This window comes from Atractosteus spatula, chromosome 7 (assembly GCF_055471065.1).
Source record: "Atractosteus spatula isolate fAtrSpa1 chromosome 7, fAtrSpa1.hap1, whole genome shotgun sequence".
Taxonomy (NCBI): Eukaryota; Metazoa; Chordata; class Actinopteri; order Semionotiformes; family Lepisosteidae; genus Atractosteus; species Atractosteus spatula.
In genome coordinates, this window is record NC_142712.1 from 56,767,824 (window position 1) to 56,791,560 (window position 23,737).

At 42.5% G+C, this 23,737-nt stretch overlaps 1 protein-coding gene across 33 annotated transcripts in view; it reads right to left on the reverse strand.

Annotated features, from left to right (window-relative positions):
• The window catches only part of mef2aa (myocyte enhancer factor 2aa), a 153,681-nt gene that overhangs the window by 126,631 nt on the left and 3,313 nt on the right, over nt 1-23,737 (reverse strand). For 14 of the 33 annotated variants that reach the window (XM_088920211.1, XM_088920204.1, XM_088920197.1 and 11 more), the window contains exons 1-2: nt 17,757-18,206; nt 5,308-5,438 (exon numbers count right to left, since the gene is read on the reverse strand). The gene's annotated coding sequence lies outside the window, so the exon portion shown is untranslated. Of the gene's footprint in view, nt 1-5,307; nt 5,439-17,520; nt 17,616-17,756; nt 18,209-18,317; nt 18,442-23,737 lie in introns of those variants that run through there. The other 19 variants (XM_088920203.1, XM_088920210.1, XM_088920206.1 and 16 more) reach the window with 7 other exon arrangements.

Genomic DNA, 23,737 nt, shown 5'->3' on the forward strand with positions numbered 1-23,737 from the left:
CGTGAGAGTGTGGAACAAGCTGCCCAGCAACGGTGTTGATGTTAAAACCCTGGCTTCTTTCATGAAACGGCTTATGAAATCCTGGAATTAATTAGCCACCAACTACATAGGCTTAACATGACCTCCTCTCGTGTGAAACTATTCTTATGTTCTTAGCACAATGCACCTGGTGTCCAGGTCTTATTCAGAAAGCAAGCCATTAGGTGTAGTTCCATGATTGTGCTTCAGCTCCAGATTCCTCAGGGGCTGGCACATGAAAAGCCATGCTGATGTTTTCAGCGCCTCTTCAAAGTGCCTCTCTGGAAAAGCTGAGCAACGTGCATGAGAAAGAACACAAATGACTGGATGTGAGCAACAGAACAAGCCGAATTAAAATATTATTAATAATAACAGAATTATGTAGTCAGCTGTCAGGATCTTTATGAATCTTTTTAATATGAAATAATGACCAGAAACAACATTAACATCTAAAATAAATGTAATTATGTAAATGAGACCAATCTAAAGCGGATGCTATACATTTACAAAAATATAGATATTTAGCATGATTTTTTCCATGCATCTATTTCTCTACTGTCAGTTTTCCACGCAGAAATCATAACAACCAAGATTTTAGCAAAGCACTGAAATTCTTTTATATACTACCCTGTTATCTCAGGAAATCTTGTTTTTCTTTCTTTACGCTGTTTCTGGGAAGGCTATACTTATATTGTCTGCATATTTTTATCTTGTTCTTTGGAAAGACAGACAGCATTGCAAATAAATTAAAAAATCTCTCTAAAGATAGGAGTGCAGCTTAGATCGGGCCAGACTCAGCATCAATACACCCCCAGTCCAAGTTAAGTGCTGAGCAATGACAGAGGGTCAAACATAAAGTCCCCTCAACATCTTGCTTGGAAAAGCTGAGCCCAGAGATTTAGGTGGTAAATAAAAATAAATACGATTGGCATTGTGACTCTTTGGCTTTGGAGAAGTTGACATTTCCATCACAAGCACAATTAAAAAAAGCTCCAAACGAATGAGCTGATGGAAATATACTGTCCTAAATAAAGAAAATGCAGATGCTTGATTTCTCATCAAAGAAGGGATTTATTGCCGTCTCTACATAATGTACCCAAAACCCCCGTCCTCTTTCCTATTTTAATGGATACAGTTATTTAAAAGATGATTTGCAACAGACAGAAGGAAACGGAGGGTAAGCCAACTTGGATTCTGATGTTAACGATGCAGAAAGATTTTACCCCATACAAAGACATCTCATTTATTCAACCTAATTGAACGCAGTGCTACGAGACCACAGGACGGTACAGATCGCTGTAAACTTTCACTGGGATTCATTCATCCAGATGTCAAAAGAAATATTCTCCAGAGCTGAAACCATTCTGCATTTGGATGCTTTTAACCTCACACTTTCAAAAATGCTGGTGTCATTGCACTGCTTCTGCAGGTTTTTAAACAGCTCACCCTGACATTCTAAAATAAATTTCAGGAGGCTGGTGGTTTTGCAATATGTTGTCAACTCTGTTGTCGGGTGTTATGCTGCAGTGCTTGAGGCCCTTCCAGGGCCACTAGTGCAGCCCTCTGCACTCTGCAGTTTTCAAGTCATTCATCGAACCTTCACAGATGACCCACAGAGGTTAACACGGGGACTAGAGGTCCTGAGCAGGTACAGCTGAAAGAGGATTATCAGAAGATTCAGACAGATACTCAGAACCCTGCTGCTGATTCTTAGGGGCTGCGTGACGGCAGCAGGCTCTCACTCTACCGCAAGGGTGACAAGGGCAGGGAGGAAGCTGCACTGGTCACTGGCACATGTACCGAGCAATCAGCTCGCCGGACAGAGCCACTGTTTGTTTCGAGAATGTGTGAGGTTGCCACAGAAACACCTACACCGCAGTTTGTTTAGCAGAGTTCGGACACAGGGCTGTTTTCGAAAAAGGGTGACAAGCCACTACAAAGCACTTTTAGTGGCTAGTCATTTAGAAGCACACTTCACACACGCATGCGCTCTCCATCAACCCTGGTATAAACAGCCCATTCAAGCCCACACTCCATTAACTGATAAGCTGCTCGTATCGGCTGTTTCAGTGTCCATGTGCAGCGCGTGTGTTGCTCTGATCTGAGCCCAGAATTCCTCGGCTCTGGGCCGGCAAGCCACTCAGGAACAGCAAGTTCAGACGCAGACTGGAGGGAGTGGAAGAGGCGCACGAGTCCTCCAATCTCAGCCTGCCTTTCAAAACACTGATAAAAATGGCTGAAAGTAAGACAGATGGTCACCTCTGCCTAGTGAGCAACCAGGAAAAGATTTTCCTGGTAATGAGAAAGCATAGCAAAAATAAATTCAGCTGGCATGTGTCTAGCTGGATAATACTCTGCTCTAATACCTCTTTAGACATTCAGGTTTAATTATAACTGAGCAGGCTTTTTTTAAATACATATATAAACAGACTGGGAATATAAGCATTAAAATATGGTTTAATAAATATTCACTTTGTAACCTTATACTAATGTCAGAGACGCAACCGCTGCAGCTCTGTATGTTTTAAAGGGCATGTGGTGTACAGTCCTCTTGCCAGGGCCCGTTTCAAATCCCCTGTGTTCTGGTTTTGGAAATCGTCACTGCATATTAACAGCGAGTTTAATACAGTCAAACTGTGGAGCTTGAAGCCTAATGGCTGGTTTTATTTGGCACACCCGGGAGAAATCTGTTTACAGCCGACACTGGCCGTTTTGTGTGACTACAGGAAAAAAGAATGACAAGCTAATATTTTGAAACAGATTTTTGTTTGATTTCTTTATTTACCTTGTGTATTTATTGAATCTTGGGGAACCTATTTAGCATCAAAAAGTGAGGCAATGTGGTGGAGTGGTTAGACAGGAGGCAGCCAGAGGTTTCTGGTTTTGAACTGCATCTCGGACTGGATTGCTTTGGTGATCTCCATAGGGGCTCTGTGCATGCCACTGGAATGGAGACCTATTCCCAGAACCGCAGATACTGGAGAGAAGCTCAGAGCTGACTAATGCCATAGAAATACATTCCTCCTGGGTTTCGTGCCGTTAGTCTCAATCATAATAAATTCTTCTTCACAATTTTTTGTGCCACCACCGGGGGTAAAGATAACAAACATAAATAACAATAACAACAAAATAACGATAATGGACCAGAACCTAGCAGTCAAGACTGGTGCTTTCAACCTGCTCCATTCTGAAATTATCAGCCAGCCAGTTCTATCCGTTCATAACGAGTAGGATCACTGCGACACTTAAGAGAGTAGTGGCCAAAGTCCAGCCTTGAAGACTCTCTGTTATCTTTAACTCATCCTTTCTAAATGGCATGGAGACTCATCTGCCAATGGACTGAGCAGTGTTTGTTCAATTAAGAAAGTGAGAACACAAACTTCACACATCACCATATATTTGATCAGTTGTCTGATTTTCTGAAGTCTTACTAAAAAAAACAATATGTAAATTTCATTTACACCCACCCAGCTGGGAATCGCCACTCGTTTCTTTATGTCTCAGCTCACAGTAACAGCTAATAACTGAATGGGGAGCAGGAGGACCGGCATTCAAACTCCCCTGACCTGCCCACCATCAGAGCCCTTCATCTTTCCACAGCTTCCAGCGTTGGCGTCCCAGACTGGAGAGTTCGTGTCGACTGGTAGAGCACTGGCACCTCTCACTGGCATCACTGCAAGCCTGTGGCCCATAGCCAACTACTCTGCTGTGGGGAATCCTGGTCGCAGCCGACTGGAGGCACAGCTGTGGCTCAGACTTCAGCTTGCAGCCCCTTGGCCACAGAGCTCAGCCCCCTCTCAGTAAGAGCCTTTATTCGCCACTCAGAAGCAACTTCTGACCTCTTAAAAATCAAGCCCGTAAAGAGAAGTAAAAAAAAAGCACCTCTGGGCTGTGGATACAATTTGCCAACACCGAATTAACGGTTGCAGGATGTATTAAGGTATTACCATGCAATAAATCAGAGCAGCCGTGTGTTGAGTGGCCCTGCGTGTAATCTCTAAACCCAAAGTTCAAATGAGCACTATATAGAATCAGTTCCTGAAAATGACTAGGGAACACCAGCTGTCACATCAGACAAAAGCAAAAGCCTTTGCTATGTCTGGAAATATCTTCACAAGAAGAGAAGGCTAACTGTTAGCTGCATTTAGACCTATATTTATGTACAACAGTTCTTTGGTTAATTAAAAGGAGAGATTCTCTTTCACTGAATCCCGAGGAACAAGCATAAGCCCTAAGTCCACCTAGGGGAGACCTAAAGCATTATCTGCAGGGCTCAAGATTCTGCATGCTGGCTCCGGGTCTCACGCAGGGCTGCTGGAATTCCTGTCTTGAAGGCGGTGCTGCCGTGGGCAATGACTGGGGAGAACCACTGCTTGGGGAGTGCACTTCAGCGGAGGAGTAAAGGAGGCCTTAATAAGTAGTGTGCAGAAGTGTGGTACAGTTGTTAGGGCAGAAATTCTGAACATAACTGTTACAGTGCCCTCACGCCCTGCTCAGATAATATTATAGGCTCAGGGAAGAGATTAACACTAGCATCCAGTACGTGTTAAAAACATCACGGCTGGCATACAGAAGAATCTATGTGAAGCTGTTTAGCACCCTCCATAAGACCAAATCAAAATGACCTGCTACATTACATTTACATTATTTTTACCAACTTTAAATCTTGACATTTGTATTTTAATTATCGGAATGTGCTGTCTAATAACAAATCTGCCAAAACCTCTTAGTTGCTCACATGCTTAATTAGTGAGGTACCTGAACTGTCTAGTAGCTCACAAAACTAATCCCAGATCTTTCTCTCCAGTCAATTACACAAAAGCCTAATAAATACCTTTATGACAGATTGAAACATTTACAGCATTTGGCTCAGGTTAGAAACACCACGGCATTTACTGTAGGGAAAAGTAACCCAGCTCATAAGGGCTATAAAAATTCTTCCTGAATTAAGATTGCAATGTTCAGTACTTGTAAGGATAGAAATGTCATGTAAACAATGATGCACCAATGATGACGTCTGATGAAACTGTTCTTCCCATTTGCACCTAGGTGATTTGTTAGTGTCTAAGAAAAATAATATCCTAAACTGTTAGGATAGGGTTGGGGATCACCAAAAAATGAACTGACCAATGTAAGAAGACACGGAAATCAAAAACTCTGAGCCTGTTAACTAAACAAAGAACTCTGACATGAATATTTGTAAACTAAAAAAACTATTACACAACAGCTCTCAACTCCCACCCAAAATAGTAGATTCCAGCATTAATGGGATGAACTATATAGACGCACCAGTCAAAATGGTGTTCCTCCTTCTGCTGGAGCAAGATTATCCAGTGTCCCTCTCTCTCTTCCTTCGCCTTCAGTGACCTCTCCTTTTGTCCCAGTCCTCGCTGTGTTCACCTTCGCAGAACAGAAAATTCCTGGGGAGACGAAGAGAGAAGACAGGCAAGCTCATTTCACAAGTGCTGCTGAAGCGACAGTCTTCTCTAACCCCCACGACCTGCGCTAATTGCGAATGAGATGCACCCACACGCCCCACACTTCTGGCGTCTCCTCCAGGGACGAGCTGAAGTGACGAAGTATTATTCCTTGTCTGAGAACTGTGTGAAGTGCCAGGCTGCTCACCAGCGCTACAGTCCCTCCTACTAGATCTATGGGGATTTCAGGAACACAGACTAGAATCCCGTATCAAAGCAGTTAGATGTACTTCAGATCATTTTGAGTTCCTCCGCAGACTGTGATGAAATAGCACTAAAATGCTCAGCTTCTGTGTTTTCAAACTCATCTGTTTCCCTGCATTCTAAAGTTCAATGACTACTCCCCTTTTGCAAATCGATAGAAAGTAAAACATCCTGATTGATCTAGAGGTCTTGTTACACTCTGCATAATTTGTACTTATGATAAACTGGGCAGCCACCAATTAGTACTCAGTACTTTTCCGTTTTGATCACGTACTTTGCAACAGTCACTATGCAGTACATTATTTTGCATATAAAAATCTAATCAATTCCCGCACCACCCAGCCCTGTTAAAATCCTTTTTTTTTGCAATTGGCATCTTAATCAGAAATTCTCAGTACGCACATGAATAAACTAGTCTGTGTACAACAGCTGCTGGCAAAACTGTGAAGAAAAAGGGTAAAAGGCAGGATTTCTGCAAGTGGGGGTTTGATTTAAATGGGTTTTTAAAAGAAAGCCCTCCTACAGACACAGCACAGCCAGAGGCAATATATGGACAGCACTAGCCTGTCTCCTTGACCATGTGGTCTGGAGTTCACCCTCACCAATAACTGCTCCCCTGGCTTGTCCTCGCCTTGAGAGTCAGGCTGAGCCACTCAGTGCCACTTCATGTGTGCACCTGATGGAAAGGGAGACAGGGAATGGGCACACCAGGGCAATGTGGCAAGACGTGTCACACACGCAAAGTAACGAACGCGGCTCTGGAGAGATTCACTAAAAGTGTTGAGCAGTCAGGATCAGCCTGTGATGTAGCACAACTGACTAGAAAAAAAAAGTACTTGGTGGACAGGCAGAAATAGACATTCAATAAAAATACACACAGAGCAGCCTCTATTACTCTGCCAAGTGCCGTAAAAAAGATGTCTGTCCCTGAGAACTGTTGCTATTTTTGTTTACCAGTGGGCCAGGAATACTTCACTGGATAGGAAACCAGAGGGGAAAAGAAAAATAACACCCAGACACATATACATCATTCTGTATCTCTCACTCCCTCCTCATTTCTTTAATCCCATATCTACATGGAGTCACAGACAAGAATGCCAGAGTCCTGAGGAAGCAATAAACCTTGCTGCCCTGATATCCCAGTTCAGTGTGCGCCAATAAATCACTGACTGTAAAGATAAAACTCCCTCTATCAGTGCTAATACCTGAACAAACGTGCAACTGTACTTTTGTTTTAAACAAATCTCCTGCAAAGAATTCTCAGCTGATCGCGTCTCACAGAGTGAAGCGTCTCAAAGCACCTCGAAAAGCAAAAATAAAGGATAAATGTCACATTTAAAGCGGCTTGATTGTGACAGTCAGGACTGCTTCCTCCCAGCTCCGAGGTCCCAGCTTTCCAAGTTCTGTCCGTATTCAGTGAGTTTTCTCAGGGAGCTTTGATTTCTCTCCCCTCTCAGAAGCGTGGTGTGTACAGTAGATTCACAGGTGTCTCTAGAGTGGCCCCAGGTGTCTGTCCGGGATGCGCTCACTCCTACGTTTCCGGGACAAGCTCCGGTTTGGCGCTGTCCTTAACGGGAATAAGTGGCTTTCAGAGAACGGATGGACGGATTGATTTTTCTACTGCTATCAAGCTGCTCTTAGAAACTTGCCTGTTCCATACTCTGAGGATCAATGTCAAGGTTAAACTTCAAATTCAGGGTTCTTGACTTTTGTAACCGTTATAATGTTGAACAAATGTCGTATGTTTGAAGGGTATGGTGCCATTTTAAAAGGGGGCCTGCAAGAATCAACTTCTCTTATTTAAAATGCGAGTCCTCCATTCACACCAAGTTAGATTATGAATTTGACATGAACGAATTCTGAATCCATTTCTCTTTTGTGAGATAAGAATGGGCTTTTTCAACTCTATAGTTACTTCCGTCTCCATCAACTTTGGTCACTAGCTCTGGTCGGCCACTTAGCGTTTCAGCTATAAATATAGAAGACTTAAAGTCAGAAATTAAAACGTTAGTGGCTAAAAATAAAGACTGGGTTTCTGTAAGCAGGCTGCAAAGGCATGAGTTTGACTATGTCCTTATCAATTACACTGCAGAACAGTAACCAAGAGGAGGTCATAGTAACAATGGAAGTCTGATGTCCAATACTGTGAGCGATCTGGCATTGCAAATTCTGAGACAAAAAGCAGCCAAATTAATTGCGCAGCTGGCACGTTTCTGAACTTTATAGAATAATAAATCTCAGTCAAGTCTAGAAGAATTAATTATAACCTAAAGCTAAGGGGGAGAAAAGTGATATGTTCAGCCCAGACATATTGGCAGTAGATCAAGCAAGGAACCTTGTAAAATTATTTTCCTACAAGAAGGCCCAGCCCACCCTCAACAAAGTGTGCTCTCCACAGCAGAACTGCACTCCAGTATGACTTCTGCCTTTTCCACGTAACCTCACTTAAAAAAGGCACGTCACGAAGTAAAACAACATGAGGGGGGCGCTACTCCCAGCACTCTCTATGACTCGTACCAAACGTGAGGTCTCAGCACTGCCCACATCAAGATCTTGGAGAGCTGCAAGTGTAGCCAACAATCTGCCAACATACTGAACGACCAGAGAATATAGCTAACACAAAAGGCATGAGAGCGCTATAAGCTTATGCTTCCCAGCACTTAATTATTTCCCACAATGGTCAGAATGGACACAATCCAGCCTGCAGGAAGACAACTGACAAAGTTAAGAATCAGTTTAAAAGAGTTAGCCGTGCAATGGACTGGATCATTTTTCTGAGGGGGTTGTACACGGCAGGAAATGTGGCAATTATGGTCCATCTCCACTGTCAGATGGCTTATTAAGTTAAATATCTGGCCTCTGTGTCTTGGGTGCCAAGCTAGGATAAGGTGAAACAGATCAGGTGAACAAAAAGCATAGTTAGCCAGGTGTTGGGGTGAGTTCAGTCACCTTGGCTCTAAGTATGAATGAGTATGTGTACAATAAAAAAGTCTATGAGTGTGTCAGATATTTGTCTAAGGTAGGTTATGTTTCTGTGGTGGTGTTTATAGTACAGCAGTAGAATTATCATCAGGAATAAACAGAAACATATTTGCTGTGTCTCCTACAATGTGATGTACTTGCAAATAAACTGTCAATCATGTAACACATCTTAAAGTTTGCTTTAAATGTCAATCTCTTTCTCTCTGCATGACAGGGAACAACGGCAGTAATGTGTAGTCTATTAACACACATTGCAACTGACAGAAACTGTTACTTAGTTAAGACAGCGGATAGCTAGCCAGCTCTAGATAACACCACAAAGTGTGAAAAAAATTAGAAAATTTGCAATGCCAGTAAAGTGCATTAAGTTATGAATGCTGAAAAATAAAAGAGAAACTGGTGAACAGAACTGAAGTTTGTTTTCTTTTTTTTTATTCCTTTGACAGAAAGAAGGCATTATACTGTATGTGATCTTGAAATCACTGCTTGGAGATTCACAAAGCAGCATCAATATTGAATCTTACACAATTTACCTATTACATCATATGGCCAGTGTTATTAAAGGTATAATTTTCTTCATCAATGTATAGTAAAAAATGATCATCAGGAACAATTGCAAGGATTTGTTCCATAATCTTTCCCTCTAGGAGAAAGTTTACCCATTCATTTCACACAAAAAAGAAGAAAGCCTTACTGAATGGAATAAAATGTTCTTTTTTTCAAGGTCATTGAGGATCTATGTGGGAGCCAAGTCACCAGAGCATCTTTAAAACAGCCTGAGCCTCTTGGTGAGGACAATGTGGACTTGCTTTCTGCTGGCTCGAAAAGAAATTCTGCCAGCCTCCTGGTTTGCTGATAAATCTGGTTACACATAGACCAAGTGCTTTTATTTGTATTTATTTGAAATTGTTTAACTACGCTCAACCTAGCAAAGGCATCATTCCAATGGGATGCCTTTGCAGCAGAAGAAAAAAAAAATGCTTCCTCCCTTCTGCGTGTGAAAAAATCTACAATATCCCATCGACATGTGGTGTTGATTTTAAAAAAATCAAGAAGATTATTTGGAAGAAAAGGTTTAAGTATTCCAAAATTCACGCATCATTTTTTCCATAAGAAGACCAAGTGAAGACAAGTACATAGCAAGATTTCTTCAGAGGTGGGTGGGAGGTGAGGAATTTATAATGTACTTATTGCTTTTAAATGAAGTGAAATGAATTTTCCAACCCTTTAGAAAAAGCAAGCTACATTTTTAAGGATTTAAAAGCATATAATTAAAAAAACAGAATTAAGTTGAAGAATGAATTAATTTCTTACATTTATGATTCATGAAAAAGTTCCAAACAGGTCTTGTTATTTTCCATTCATTTGGTAAATACTGTGTTTGCTTGAAACATTTGGTTATGCTCTAGCAGTTGGTTTTCTAACTAACTGAAAGTAGAATAACAAATAAAATGTCAAAATAAGTGGCATTAAAGGTATAACAATGAACAGAGTGCAATTTGGTTCATTTTCAGGATTACAGGTCTCATGCAACGTCAATGCCTCGGCAATAAGAGAAAGGGAGGTTTCATTGCTGGCACTTACAGTAGATCTGACACATCTCTCTTGCACACTGTCATCTCCCATGATCCTTAGCGTCTCAGAATGTTGTCACACTTGGTCCTGTACTACAAAGCTTCACTGAATACAAGTCCTGGCTGGTTAGACGTTTATAAACAAATGGCACTTTGACAAAACATGTTCAAGTCTAACGACCATAGACCAACTGATGCTGCGTGTTAATTTATGATTGACCAACAAGAGATTAAATACAAATAAAGCCCGGTTTTTAGAGTGGTGAACAGTACTATATACTCATTAGATTAGTAACACACCTACAGCAGATCTTCTGTACACATCAATAACATTCATCCCTCATCTCTTCTGGCATTTCAAATAACCAGACACTAGAGCACAGTCCTGGAAATTAGGGTCACTGCGGTAAACAGTAAAGTACATAAAGTGCAGTAATGTAGTGTATAGAGCAATAGAAAGAATCACTGAAATAAGCTCTTTACAACAGCCACTCACAGTGCCATTCCACGGTTTGATTATTACATTCATTTTCCTCAAAAAAGAAATCGAATTTATTAGGCAGTTGGAAAGCCTCACACAATAACAATTTAATCCATCAATCAATCTGGAAAATTCTGATAGTATGTAACCAATAATCCATAAAGCATTCACTGCCGCAGGGCAGTGTGCACCCTAAGCCACAGATTAAGGGTGACAATAGAGGAAACATTTTTCACACAGCATGTCTTCAGAAAGCCAGCTCTCAAGAGCAAATCCCGTCTGCTTAGCTTTATCAAAGAGGGAACCACTACTGCACATTTCATTTTTTTCTCAGAAAATGGCAAACCTCTGCAAACTCCTCATTAGAGTATTTATGATTGGTAAAGCAAATTTGGGGATCTTACTGTGCTATTAGCTAGTTTTACACCATTCACAAGCCTTGTGCCTCAATCCCCCCGTGAGCCCCAGCACAGCAGATCTTTACATTTCTACAGGCCTTGAACAATTTAAAAATGATCAATTAAACAGGTGGGTTAACCAATTAAGCAATTCAGAAATCATATGGCAGAAAAATCAGAATAGCATTTTACCCTCAAGGGCTTTAATGTTCTCTTCACTGAAACATTAAATGCTTAATTGATCGATTGTTTAAACAACTATCCTAATCTTTAACACCTGATTTGAGGTGACCTATGTGAAACACTGGATTGGGGTTCTCCAGGACCAAGATTAGAGACACCTGATATATAGCAATTGTAACCATATTAAAACCTGTTTTAGATTAAAATAACACATTATTAGGTTTTATGGACAGGAATTATGGACTATGGCTATGTTAGCTACAATCCTGGCAGTTTTAAGAAAATCAAAACAAACCGTGTTCCAAATTTAATCAAATTGCTACCCAGCATGAGAGTAGCATTAATTTGAAAACAATACTGTATATACTGTACAGTACATACAGAGTTTTCTACTGATGCAACAAAAAATGCCTTGGTTATGATTATGCTCATCGTGTGATCTCCTTATCCGATTATCAGAAAGATGCTTATTCCTGGTAGGGATTGCAAGAACACAGAGCCTATCCTGTGAATGCAGTGCATAAGGTGGGACTACGCTCTGGAGGGGATGCCTGTCCACCACAAGGCAAACACACACATCCAAGAATACACAGACAAATCTAGACTCAGATTAACGTTGCTAGTTCGTCTCTCGTACTCTGGAGGAAACGAGAGCACCCAGAGTGAACCAACGCAGAAACCAAGGGAGAACGTGCAAGCTCCACACCGAAGGGCCATGCCAAAATCCAGCCGTCAGGCTGCAGCACTGACTGCCACACCAGTGTGCCGCTGGTTTGAGCATTACTACTGTAATAATAAGTACAGGAATAATGAGAATATCAAGCAGAACAAATGATTTGTCTTTGCCAGTTCTGACTGCTGACAACTGATGACAAAGCTCCTTCAGAGGCAAACAAATCAGGATGACAGGCCAATACTGCCCCTGAGGTCATCTTCATGACAGTCTGCCACGACCTGATTACCTGCCTTGCTAGGCCTGCAATTACTAACCAAAACAGACAGAGGTCAGAAACAAACATGGTGAGTGATTCATTTTGACGCAAAGGCCGATAGTTAAACCCCACACAGACAGAAACAGTGGCGTGGAAAGCAGCACAAGGAAAATATTGTTAACTCGCGCGTGGCGTAAGGCTGGCTGTGGATCTGAAAGGACCGAAGCACGACAGCAGACACATGGCAGCGTCTCAGACTCCAGCCTTGCCGAGAAAGACACTTTCACACACAGGCTGGGGCTCCACTCGCAGGACACTAGTCAAGGGATCCCGAGGTTCAAAGGAAATCAACCTTTTACTTTGCAATAAAGCCTTCTGTCCTTCCTGCATATTGCAACAGAGGGGTGTTTAATGCGTGAAGTTTTATATATTCAAAGAAAAACGTAAAACAGTTATATTGAATTCTTACAGGGAAAAAAGTAATACAGAAAACAAAATATAGTAAAAGATCACCATGCGGTCCTGTGTGAGAGAGAATAAAATTTCCTAATCCATAACCAACACAATGTATCATGCGCACATACTGTTTGAGACAGAATCTTAATAACATTCAAGGTCTATGGGATCTCTGCCGAGTTGCCGTATCATACTGTAGATGACTATGTTAGCATGTTTAAATCCAAATTCCTGCCCCTGTAGCGAACTTAATGGTATTTTAAATATTTAGATTTTAATTTATCCTCTGAATATCTACATAAAAGGTGTAATCTGTTACATGAAAAATAGGGAATACGTCTGTTCCTGTATTACAGCACAAAGTATAGAACCAAAAAAAGCACTTCATGCACTGCTAGTCATAGTACTTAATAATATTACAACTGTTCTCGCTCACTGTTAACGGGCATGCTAATTCTACATACCTGAGTGGAGTAACTGTGTTAACGCATGAATCAAGAATTGGAGCCAGAGCTCTTCAGCCCTCACACAACACTGAACCGCACCGCAGCGACTGGGCCCAGCTCAATTTACCACTGTTCCACGGCCATACGCTCTGCGCCATTAGCTCTAATGCTAAAGGGAAAAAAATTCTCGCATTCCTTATGGACGCCTGAACTGAAGCCTGAGATAACGCTGTTTTTGTTGGTCACTGGCACACTTTTTGAGAAACCGATCAAAGGCCTTCTCTGTGCACCCAGACACTCGAATAATGAGGAGTCTATTAAACCAGAGGCAGCTTTTCGTCTGGTTTGGACGACGCAGCTCACGAGTTTTAATTTTATTTATGCCCGCCACAACATAAGGCCAGTTTAAGCAAGGCCAGCACTGAGAACAATCTGCATCAGTGTGATGAGGGAAGAAAAGAAAACCTCAAACAGCAGTGAGAGCAAGAAACCCCTCAGGACAGTCTGGACTCCTTTTATTAAAAAAAGGGAAAAACAGCACCCCACTTCTAGCGTTTAATGGACTAGGCAAATCCAAATTCTTGCGTGATGCATTGGAGAGCGAAGGGGTGTCTATAAGATGAGACACACACAGCATCAAGCTAGCGTTTGAAAAAGAACTCAGAGGGAAATGTGCAAAACAGCACCTTTCGTAAGGATCACCATTATCCTTCGCATGTTCACCATCTTAGGAGCTGCCAACAGGACAGAATGTATCCAATAAAAACGGGGCACAGATGTGAGTAATACATTATTACCTAGGTGTCGATATTCCAGCAGGCTGAAGAAATCCACTGCAAGCCCCCTCTTTACACTCCAAAAATAATATACACCACAGTATTTCTTACTTTACTTGTCTGTCTCAGTAAAAGGGACTGCTCTTCAACATTTACAGAAAACCACGGTGTCTGACAGTCTGAACAAAGTGACCAGAAACTAGCAGAGACCAGACGTGGTAAAGACCATTTAACCCCCCTTCTTCCCAATTACCTCTAATATCTATGCTAATCAGTGAAAGGCTTTTCATTTTCTACTTAGGCCCAGCAAACAGAACATGACACAATGTTACATTACTCACATACACACCCTGTGCAATGCTAAAAATGCCAATTGTACAATGATACATTTTCTATGGAAAACACTAATTCAAATAAACATTGGTCTATATATACGTGTGCTTTCCACAGTTCTGAATGCTCAGTTCTAGGTTCTGCATGCAGGAAGACTGGCAAATCTTCTGTATCATCTTCCCCTAGCTCGGTGTAGTGACTCACTTAGTGAACTATAGTAAGGGTTGGGACAGTTCTTAACCCACTGACCCACTACCAGCTGGAAATACTCCTCGGTACTCCAGAGCGAATTCCCATCATGTAGAACTAGGACCCCTCTGGCCAGCAACACAAGGAAAATCCGGCTCTGTGTTTGGACTTTGTGAATGGCAGATGAGTCAAAGACTCCCGTGTGATTCAGGCCTATATCGGGCCTGTATTCAGGCTCTGCTGTGCTTCTGAAAGCTCCATTCTCGGTAAACGGCTACTGTGCCAAATTGTGTATATTTTTCTTTTTATGCTTCTATCAGCATTTGTTGAAATGGAATAAAACAAAAACCTCATGAGGCCCTCCAAACTGTCTCTTTTCCAAGACAGCTGTTTGTTACAGTACATCGCACAAACAGACAGGTTACATGTTACAGACAAGCTTATGCACAATGATATCACAACTGAACAAATTGTATCAGAAGCCACACAGTAGTAAGCTTCATAGCAAAGATCTGAACACCCATAGCCTGCCGGAAGGCCTTCCTGCCAGTCATTCTCCACTCCAGAGGACACCAATCAGTCACCCACTAACAGCCCCTTGCCAGGACCTGTGTTTTGGTGGAAGTGAGACTAAACGTGCACAGCAGCTCTATAGCACGACTCATAATTTCTGTTTCAGGTAGATGAAACCCATTTCCAGCTTCAGGAGCCAGAGGTTTAAATACATCAGAAACTGTAAATCATTTAGTGACTCCAAGCCGGGTGTCTAAAACGTGACTCATGTACCTAACATCATGCTGGGAGCAGTTAAAAACAACTTACTCTATGAGTGACTATTAACTTTCTCCATCATGCACTGTGCAATTCCGTGCTTCTGCATGAAAGTGGATAATATTTTAGTGCAGCCATGTGCTGACTAGTGTATATCCCTTAAGAGTCTGCTGCAGCCAAGATCTACACAAGAACACGGCGCTCTGCATCCGACCACACTTTTAAAGCAAGGGGCAGGGAAAAAAATGGTATCACTGCACGACCGATTCAAATACAATTCTCATATCTGAATCCAATAATAATAACTGCACACACGCAAAATTACGAAGTCGCACAGAAGGGTCTTGGCGGCCAAAAAATTCTTAATGAATTTTAATACCAGGTTAGCTCTTTCTCCGCACGCTATACTGTATTAAGCAGCTCTATTCCACAAGTAGCAGAGAGCGCTTGAGAACTCGGAAGGCGAACTTCACAAGGAGCTCATAAGCAATAGCTCTAACAAAGGGCCCCAGTCACTCAGCCCGGGTCAAATTTAATAAGGAATTCAGTGTTTGGTTTTGCGAGTCGGTCTGTCTCTGTATGTATCTCTACTGTCTGTACTTTTTGGAATAGACATTTCTCATTAGACAGACAGGAATAGTTGTCTGCCACCGTGTCAGGCACTAAAGAACCATGAAGGACTCATACTGTATATTACCTTTGAGATATCGGTACATACAGGTAGTTACAATACAGAAAACGCAGGTGTCACCTACACAGGCGCAGTCTGTATCGAAGTCCCAGGGGAGAGCCAACAGACAAGCAGGTAATGTTTTTACAGAAGACAACCCGTGAAGACAGGAACCGAGGCGTGTATGGGGGACACACTTGCTCATTTTCCCATCATTTGCTTTGGACTCGCTTGAAAAACAGAACTGTCGATTTCACAGCTGAGGGCTATAGATTTTGGTGTAGGAAGGATAAATTAGGCAAGGAAGCAGTACAATGATAAGCAGGTCGGAAAAATAAAACGCGATCGTAATGACATAAATAATACGGTGTTTTTTCATAGCCATTGTAGCACTGCAATTGTATTTTACAACTGGATTTGCCAAGGTTTGCCACGATACATTAATATGATCATTACCATGATACAGTAATACTACCCGTCATTGCGTTTTATGTACAGTAAGCCCTACAATACACTCATATATAGAGAGATTTTGCTGTTTATCACTGCATACCATGGTAACTGGATAGGTTTAAAGGTATATTTTAAAACCAGCCACTAAAAGAGTTTCAGATAATCTGAGATAACTGGAGAAAGAAAGTATTAGCAACCTTCTGCTCACAAACCTATCAATATCTTTCAGTGAGCTGGGCAATTCACACGAACATGCAACAGATTCTTCTCAGTTCAGTTAGTTAAGCGTGATACAGGTACGACACTTGCTAATATGTACAACGTTAGTTCATGATCTGCACAACACGCACTTGCTAATATTTCCAGCTCGAGCATTATGCTTCGAATACTGTTACAATGCAAATGATATTTTCCGACGTTTTCTAATCAAAGCCAACCTGAGGTGATTTAGACCAATACAACACAAACCCTCGTTATTTATGCCGTGGGTATTTTCGAAAGAAACTTTAGTCGAGCAGTCCGCACAGTAGCAGCTACTCGGCGCCGTTAAGGCAGGTGATTCGGGTGGTGCGGTGTGGACCTCAGTGCCTCCCAGAATAAAACATCAACGTTTAAATCGATGTAAACAAATCACGAATTTTTTTCCCAGTTCATGAGCTATAGGGACTGTAAAATGTTAGTGAATGCGTCAACCATCGGAGACTTTTCTTCTCGAGGCAAGAACAGGAAGCATCAGACCTTTTTGTAATATTTTATCATCTTGACATGCAGACGCTAGCCCTTCATCTTAACTCACTGCAGTACCACCAGGCGTTAAAATGCCTATTAACAAAGTTTAAAACAAAAAGTTCTGTTCACTAGTTCCGACTGCTGTCGTCTTGCATTTACACCTGCGTCTGAATTTAAAATACAGTACACAGTACGCTTCTTCTTGCAAGTCTTGGGGTCAACAAGCGACAAACCGGCTCACATCGCGACCGCCGGTCCTGAATCAAAGATGAGATTTGCAGAAATATCCGTGAACAATTTTCCGCCATGCTAAGATCACAGTGTAGTTTGTTTATACTTCCCTACACAACAACACTGAGCTGTCACGGGAATCTTGGAAGATGACGGGTGCACATATCTTTGTTTTTTTATTTCAAAGCTCAATTGCCCTATCTGGTACAAAACATACCGGTGCCGTGAACTTAGCGTGTAGGAAAATCATCCCTGGATATGGTCCCACAGCACCGAGAGTGATTATCCCAGGGCAGGACAGCAGCAAGTGAACTGCATGGGAAAATGAAGTTCAAGTAAGCGCTGACAGCATCTCTCCGTGCAGCCCCGATCGCGCAAACACAGCGCCCGTCTCCACCACCAGCCCAACTTTTATTTTATTTTTTAAGGAAAAGCTCATCAAAGACCACGTACCTCGGAGAAAACAAGGCTCGTTCCTCCGTGGGGTGTTTTGTTTTGGGTTTTTGCCCCCTCACGCCTGTCTGTTACAAAAGAAAAACTGCTATTTTTTTATTTTCTTGTTCTTTTTTGTTGTTGTTGTTGTTGTTTTGCTGAAGACACGATCCGTGAGACATGCACAGCCGCGCTGCGCGCATCCACCAGCTCGGGCTGTCAACTCCCCCCCCCCGCCGCCGCCGCCGCCGCCGCCGCTCTGCCGCCCGAGCGAGCTCCCTAAACCACTCCGTCAGAGGTCGCGCGTCCCCCGACGGGCATTTTAAACCGGCGAAGGGTTCGATGACCGTTATTCCCCCCGGCCAACCCGGCGCACAGGTCGGTGCTTTTCTCCCGCTTTCGCTCGTCGCCCCGGGGTAGCCGATCAGACGGTGCACTGCTGGGTGTCTTAGCCTGCTCTGCCCCCTCTCCACTCTCCACTCTCCGCTCTCCCTTCCTCCGTCCCTCCCTCCCTCTCCCTCTCTCTCCCCCTCTCCCCCGTCCCCCCGTGTGGTAATATTGTTGCTATTTTTTGCTACTCACCCTTTTCTCCCCAGTCCCTGACTGGATATAGATACACCGTATCAATGGCTCTAATAGATACAGTGTGACATAAACGGACTAGCACTCACATTGATACACGGCTGCTATTTTTAGGAAACTGACAAACTCCGGAGAACCAGCCTCTTGTCACAGGCTGGCTCCTCCCTCCTATCTGCCGGACAGCGCAGCCGGAGCCAAACTCAGCCCTTCCTGCCTTTTCGGAATTTCAAGATACGTGTATATTTTGAGGGAGATAGGTATAGATGGCTCTTCCTTTATTTATTTATTTTTTAAAAAAGACTGTAACCCACAACTTGCCCGTCACCCCCCCCCCGCCTCGTCATGTTAAAAAGTGTTTTAAAAGGCGTGTCCGATGGAGTTAGCTTCTGTGCATTGTTGTTGGTCGCAGCTCTATTTCTTTTTCCTGTTTGAGATTTATTACATTTTATGGGCGATAAAATTGTGTGGAGTCTGGGAGGAGGAGGAGGGGGAGTTGCGCTTGGAAGTGAGGGACTATTGCCAATGATTTGTAAAAGTGCAGAAATTAAAAACTCTCCCCGCTGTCAGTGACGTCAAAACTAAAAGGAGTATTTCTGTGAGGCAGCCAAGTTTACGCGTATAATAGTAATACTCATAACTTTATCCTTTAGGAAGTACCAAGTTCGAAATCAATGGTGCCATAAATTCCACCCGATTTTTTAAAAGTCTGATTGGCACTTGTAAGTGGACATTTTTAACTCGTTAATAGTTTTTTATAGAAAGGTTGCCTTTTCCCAAGCAATGTAGTTGTGTGTTTTTGGCTGGCGCTAGCCCCTTAGATACCATTGACGTCATTGGCCAAGACTACGCCAACAATAGGGTCGTCTTTAGTTGACGGGCGTCAGTGAGACCCAATCACGGAGCGCCGCCGTCTGCGGCGGCCCAATGGAGTTGGAGAGGGGGCCGGCCCGCCGGCCGCATGCGGCTCTGTCACGTGCCGGTGCAGTTGCTGCCTGGATCTAAGGAAGAGGTGTGGCGCGAGAGACTGGATTGTTTTTGCTGGGATTTAAAGCAACAGCTTCCGATTGTGTTTAAAAACCACCGTAAAGGAATCCGCTCAAAAAGTTCTAAAAGAACAAGATTATAAAAGTGCTTCTTAACTGCATTTCGCAGGGCGCCTGTGCTGTCAGAGATCGATTCACTCTTTAAGATAGTGTAGTTGCATTGCCTTTGTACCGCTTAAGGCCCTGTTGGCTTTGTTTTTAATGTGGTTGCATTAATTAGTAATTAAGATATTATGTAAAGCATGTCGGTGATCATCCGGAGCTGAACAGTACCGTATTCCCAGCAGAAGCTGCGTGTTCACCGACTGCGGACTGACACGCAAGTTTAGCTGCAGTTTCCTGTGATGCCTGCTGTGGAATCTGTGACGCCAGATGTGTGAACTCCTACTCTTCAACTTCGACCCATCCTGTCCCCGGAGACAAGCACACACACACACGCTGTCACGCTCTAACTCGACACAAACATTTTCCACGCGTATTTTTTTTTTGCTTCACGTGGCATTCGTCTACCGCGTTCATGTACCTTTTGCGGCAATGTATCTTTTTATGTCAAGCTTTCGAACAATAATAAAAAATAGAACTGTGTCAGCTTTTCTGAGGGGGCGTCAAAAAACAAGGAAGCAGTGCTTGTCCACTGCGCAGGCAAGATTTCAAAATAAACATTTTGTTTCTGAAAAAACCGAACTACAAGAACTGCTCTCCTTCTAAACGTTATTGGATTCAAATTTTGTAGCTTTCTCTATTGTCCCTTCATCACTGACGGCGTGACAGACCCTTCAAAACCTAAACGTGTAAATACATTAAGTAAACAGGTAGAACAAGTTCTATGTTATTTTAATACTGTAGTCCAGTTATTGACACGCATTTCTATGGAGAGGTGTACAAAAAATATAGTTTCTTCAAGTCATACCAACACAAAAGGCATTACAGGTATCAGGGCGACATTATCACGTTATCTGAATGTACCATCTCTCTCGGCAAACGAGAGGAGCTCGCTTCTTAAGAAGAAATGCATTTACTTTTCTGTATGTCTGTACGTTTCAATTTTGGAAAAAACTTCCAAATCAAGGCAAGCAGCCATGACTAACAAATAACATAGTTTCAGTCACAAAAGAAACAGAGATGTTGGAGGTATCTGGTTGCTCTGATTTCTATATACTGTAATACAGTGCCTGACACAGCTGCCCACTCACAAGACTGACACCAATTCTCTGCCTGTAGATTGGGGAGGAGGGCATATTCCCTTGTCTGTGGGTAATATGTTTAAATACCGCATTTCTGGTATTGCTGTGGCTTTGAAATAGTAATAAGTGGTTCAGAAGATAAAAGTAAGCAGGAACAGGACAAAAAAGAAACAGAAAGGTGATGTAAAGAAAATAATATTATCTAGTTTTGCAATGACAGATGTCATTATAAATATTGATTTTGAGGCTGAATAGGAAAGTACATACCAGGAGCCAATGATAACATGTAATAACAAACCTTGTTTTGTGAGATGGCTCCCAACCTCAGTGACAGAGTTTTCTCACCAAATCAAATTTCAAATTGACAGGGCTGAGACCAGAGGCAGGCAGCTCCAGTCCCAAATTCTGCATTTGTTTCTAGTTTTCACTCCATCTCAGACCGTCTAGACTTAATGGAACTAATTAAACAGATAAGAAATCACATTGTCTGTGTTTTCCAGGTCTTAGTCAGGTGCTAATTGAGAGGAAGCTCTAAACCCTGCAGGAACCTGACACTAGACTGGAGTTTCCTATTCATAGTCAATACAGCCATTGAAGATACAAGCTGTCCCTGGTGGAAAGCTTGTAAATGAGATAAACATTGCAGGTACATTCAATGACCCCTTGTCCTAAACACGGTTTTGGAAAACTAGCTGGAGTTCATTTGGAGTAGAGTGCTAAGTGGGACATATATTGCCCTGGAGCATTAAAACAAAAACTTTGAAAGTCGTCCTGAAAATATTTCAGGTGAAAGTGCACAGATTCTAGGTAGGGAGCAACCCAGTGGAGTACCCCAGTCTTCTGGGTTTTATTCCAGCTAAGCCCGTTATCAGCTAAAATTATTGAACGTTTCATTAAGACAATTGCTTAACATTTAACGGTGTGGATTCCAGTCTGCCTTTCCAAAACAATCCCATTAATATGCATTTTTCCAAGAAAGTAAACCATATTCATTTCAAATCTGTTTTGGCTTGGTTTCAAATCTTGCCCTCTCTTAGATATCTTAACTTCCCCTGATTCATTATCAGGTAGTATCACTAGACACTACCTCAAACAGCCCTGCAGTACGCATTCCCCGTGATTCCTAGTCTCACGGTTTAAATTCCTCCCAGCCACTTAAACAGTGAGAGTAGCTCTGAAAGCCAGCATCTGGCCGACAGTTCATTCTAGTTCTGAAATAACACCTGCAATTTAAGAGCTCAAACTAGTTTTAAAAATAGTTCAGTTAAAGATTCAGGAGCTCAGCAGGAATGAAACAATAAGACACAAGAGCTTAAGAAAGGGAAACACCACTGTATAGTACAGTACTGTATATCATACTGTAGGTATCCTAGTTCACAGTTCCCCTATCCCTCACACCTGCTGGTGTGTTCCTGTTGAGCTCACGGCTCGACCGTTCAACCCTTTAATTGCTTGACAGTTTTTTTTAAACATATTGAAGGAGACCCTTTTACAAAATCAGTGGGACATATAAGACCATCCTATATGTTGTCTACACGCAAAGAATTAAGGGATGGAGTGGCTCACCTCCTCCAGTGGGAATTAGCACTGTTCCCGTCTGGGTGACAGTAAAAAAACCTAGCTTATCGTCTTCCCTTCTGCATTTTCACTTTCGAATGTCGCTGAATGACTATGTCTTTTAATTGGGGACAACTGCCGCAGTACATGTGCCTGAAATATGGTTTGTGTTGACCCCTCTGTTGGCTGGTTGTTACTGAAGTTTGCTGTGTTAAACAGGTGCGTAAACAAATTCCTCTGGGGGCAACATTCAAACCGAACTGAACTGTTTCATAAGGAACTTATGATTTCCAGCTCTCAAACTGAAAAAAGAAAACGGTAGCTCAATTTAGGGTCATGTTAAGTTCAGATCTCAGCTGAGTCTGAGTGTCCAGAACCATGACTGGGAGCTCCTGCCATCGTTTCTCCTAATGAGCCCCACAGATCCAACAGGCTTCTAGCCTTTTAGGACAGCAGCCGGGAATAGAAAGCAGAATAAAAGGGTTAAATTGACAAAGACAAAGTTTAATTGGACCAATTTCCCTATTTGCAGCAGGTCCTGAGCTGTTCGTGGTTTAAAGGAGTCGTGAGAAGACGGCAGGCTGTGGTGGTGCTGGAGATGCAGGATCTCCGGGAGCTTTAGGTGGTCCACCAGAGTCTGGACGACCATGGCTGATGACATTTGTGCCAACAGATACACACCACTGCCAGTCTTAGTGTGGGAATCGCAATTCCTCAGTAATGAGAAAAAGCGACTTTCATGATATAAAAACATTGCTGAAGATAAAAAAAAACATAGAGGAATTTGTTTTTGAATCTACGGCCACCAAACGCCATTCTCGTCTATCCATCACACAGGGGTCAGCCAGTCCCCTTACTGGCAGAGAATTAGCGTGGCAGGACCAGGGAGAAACGGAATGACTGTGCCACCTGGCGCCCTCTACCCCGGTGGAAAAGAAAGACTTTTACATGTTCCCGAAATGATGAATCACAGCTCCTGTGCAGAATTTACGTGCTTTTCCAGGCTCAAGAGCCGCTCTCCTCCTAACACCCCCAGCAGCTGTCTCTGAGCACACCCATATAAATAGCAACACGATACGACAGGCGCGCTGCATGGAAACCGAGGTGGAATTAAACAATTAGCGCTATCCTCAAGGCTTTTTATACACTGCGGCAGTCTAGACTTTGCTACTTTTACAGTAATGCTGAAGGCAGAGTTGCAAGGCACACCTTTGAGAAGCAGTTCAGTAATTCAGCACACATTCCAGTGTTCAATTCCAACTCAGAAGAAGAAAGGAAACAGTTCAAATACACAGAAAAAATATCCCACTGCAGTTTGGATTCTATTTGTGTTGCGATTTACATAGATGCATTGAATCTGCTTAAGCATACCATTTGGCACGACCTTAACTTCATCAATGCATTCATATTGATCGTGGCAAAACTGTTAGCCAGTCACAATGACTGAGGTCTTGTTTATGAGGATCTCAATTTCATGAGCACGGATGGATAATGGAATGGTTTTATTAAAGCCCATTCAACACCAAAGGACCTCCAACTCTCAGATATTGGAAGTAGCAAATGACTGCACACAGTCACATGCCACATCTGTGTGAACAGTAACTTTCATGCAAATACAGCCTTCTGCTTTTCAGGA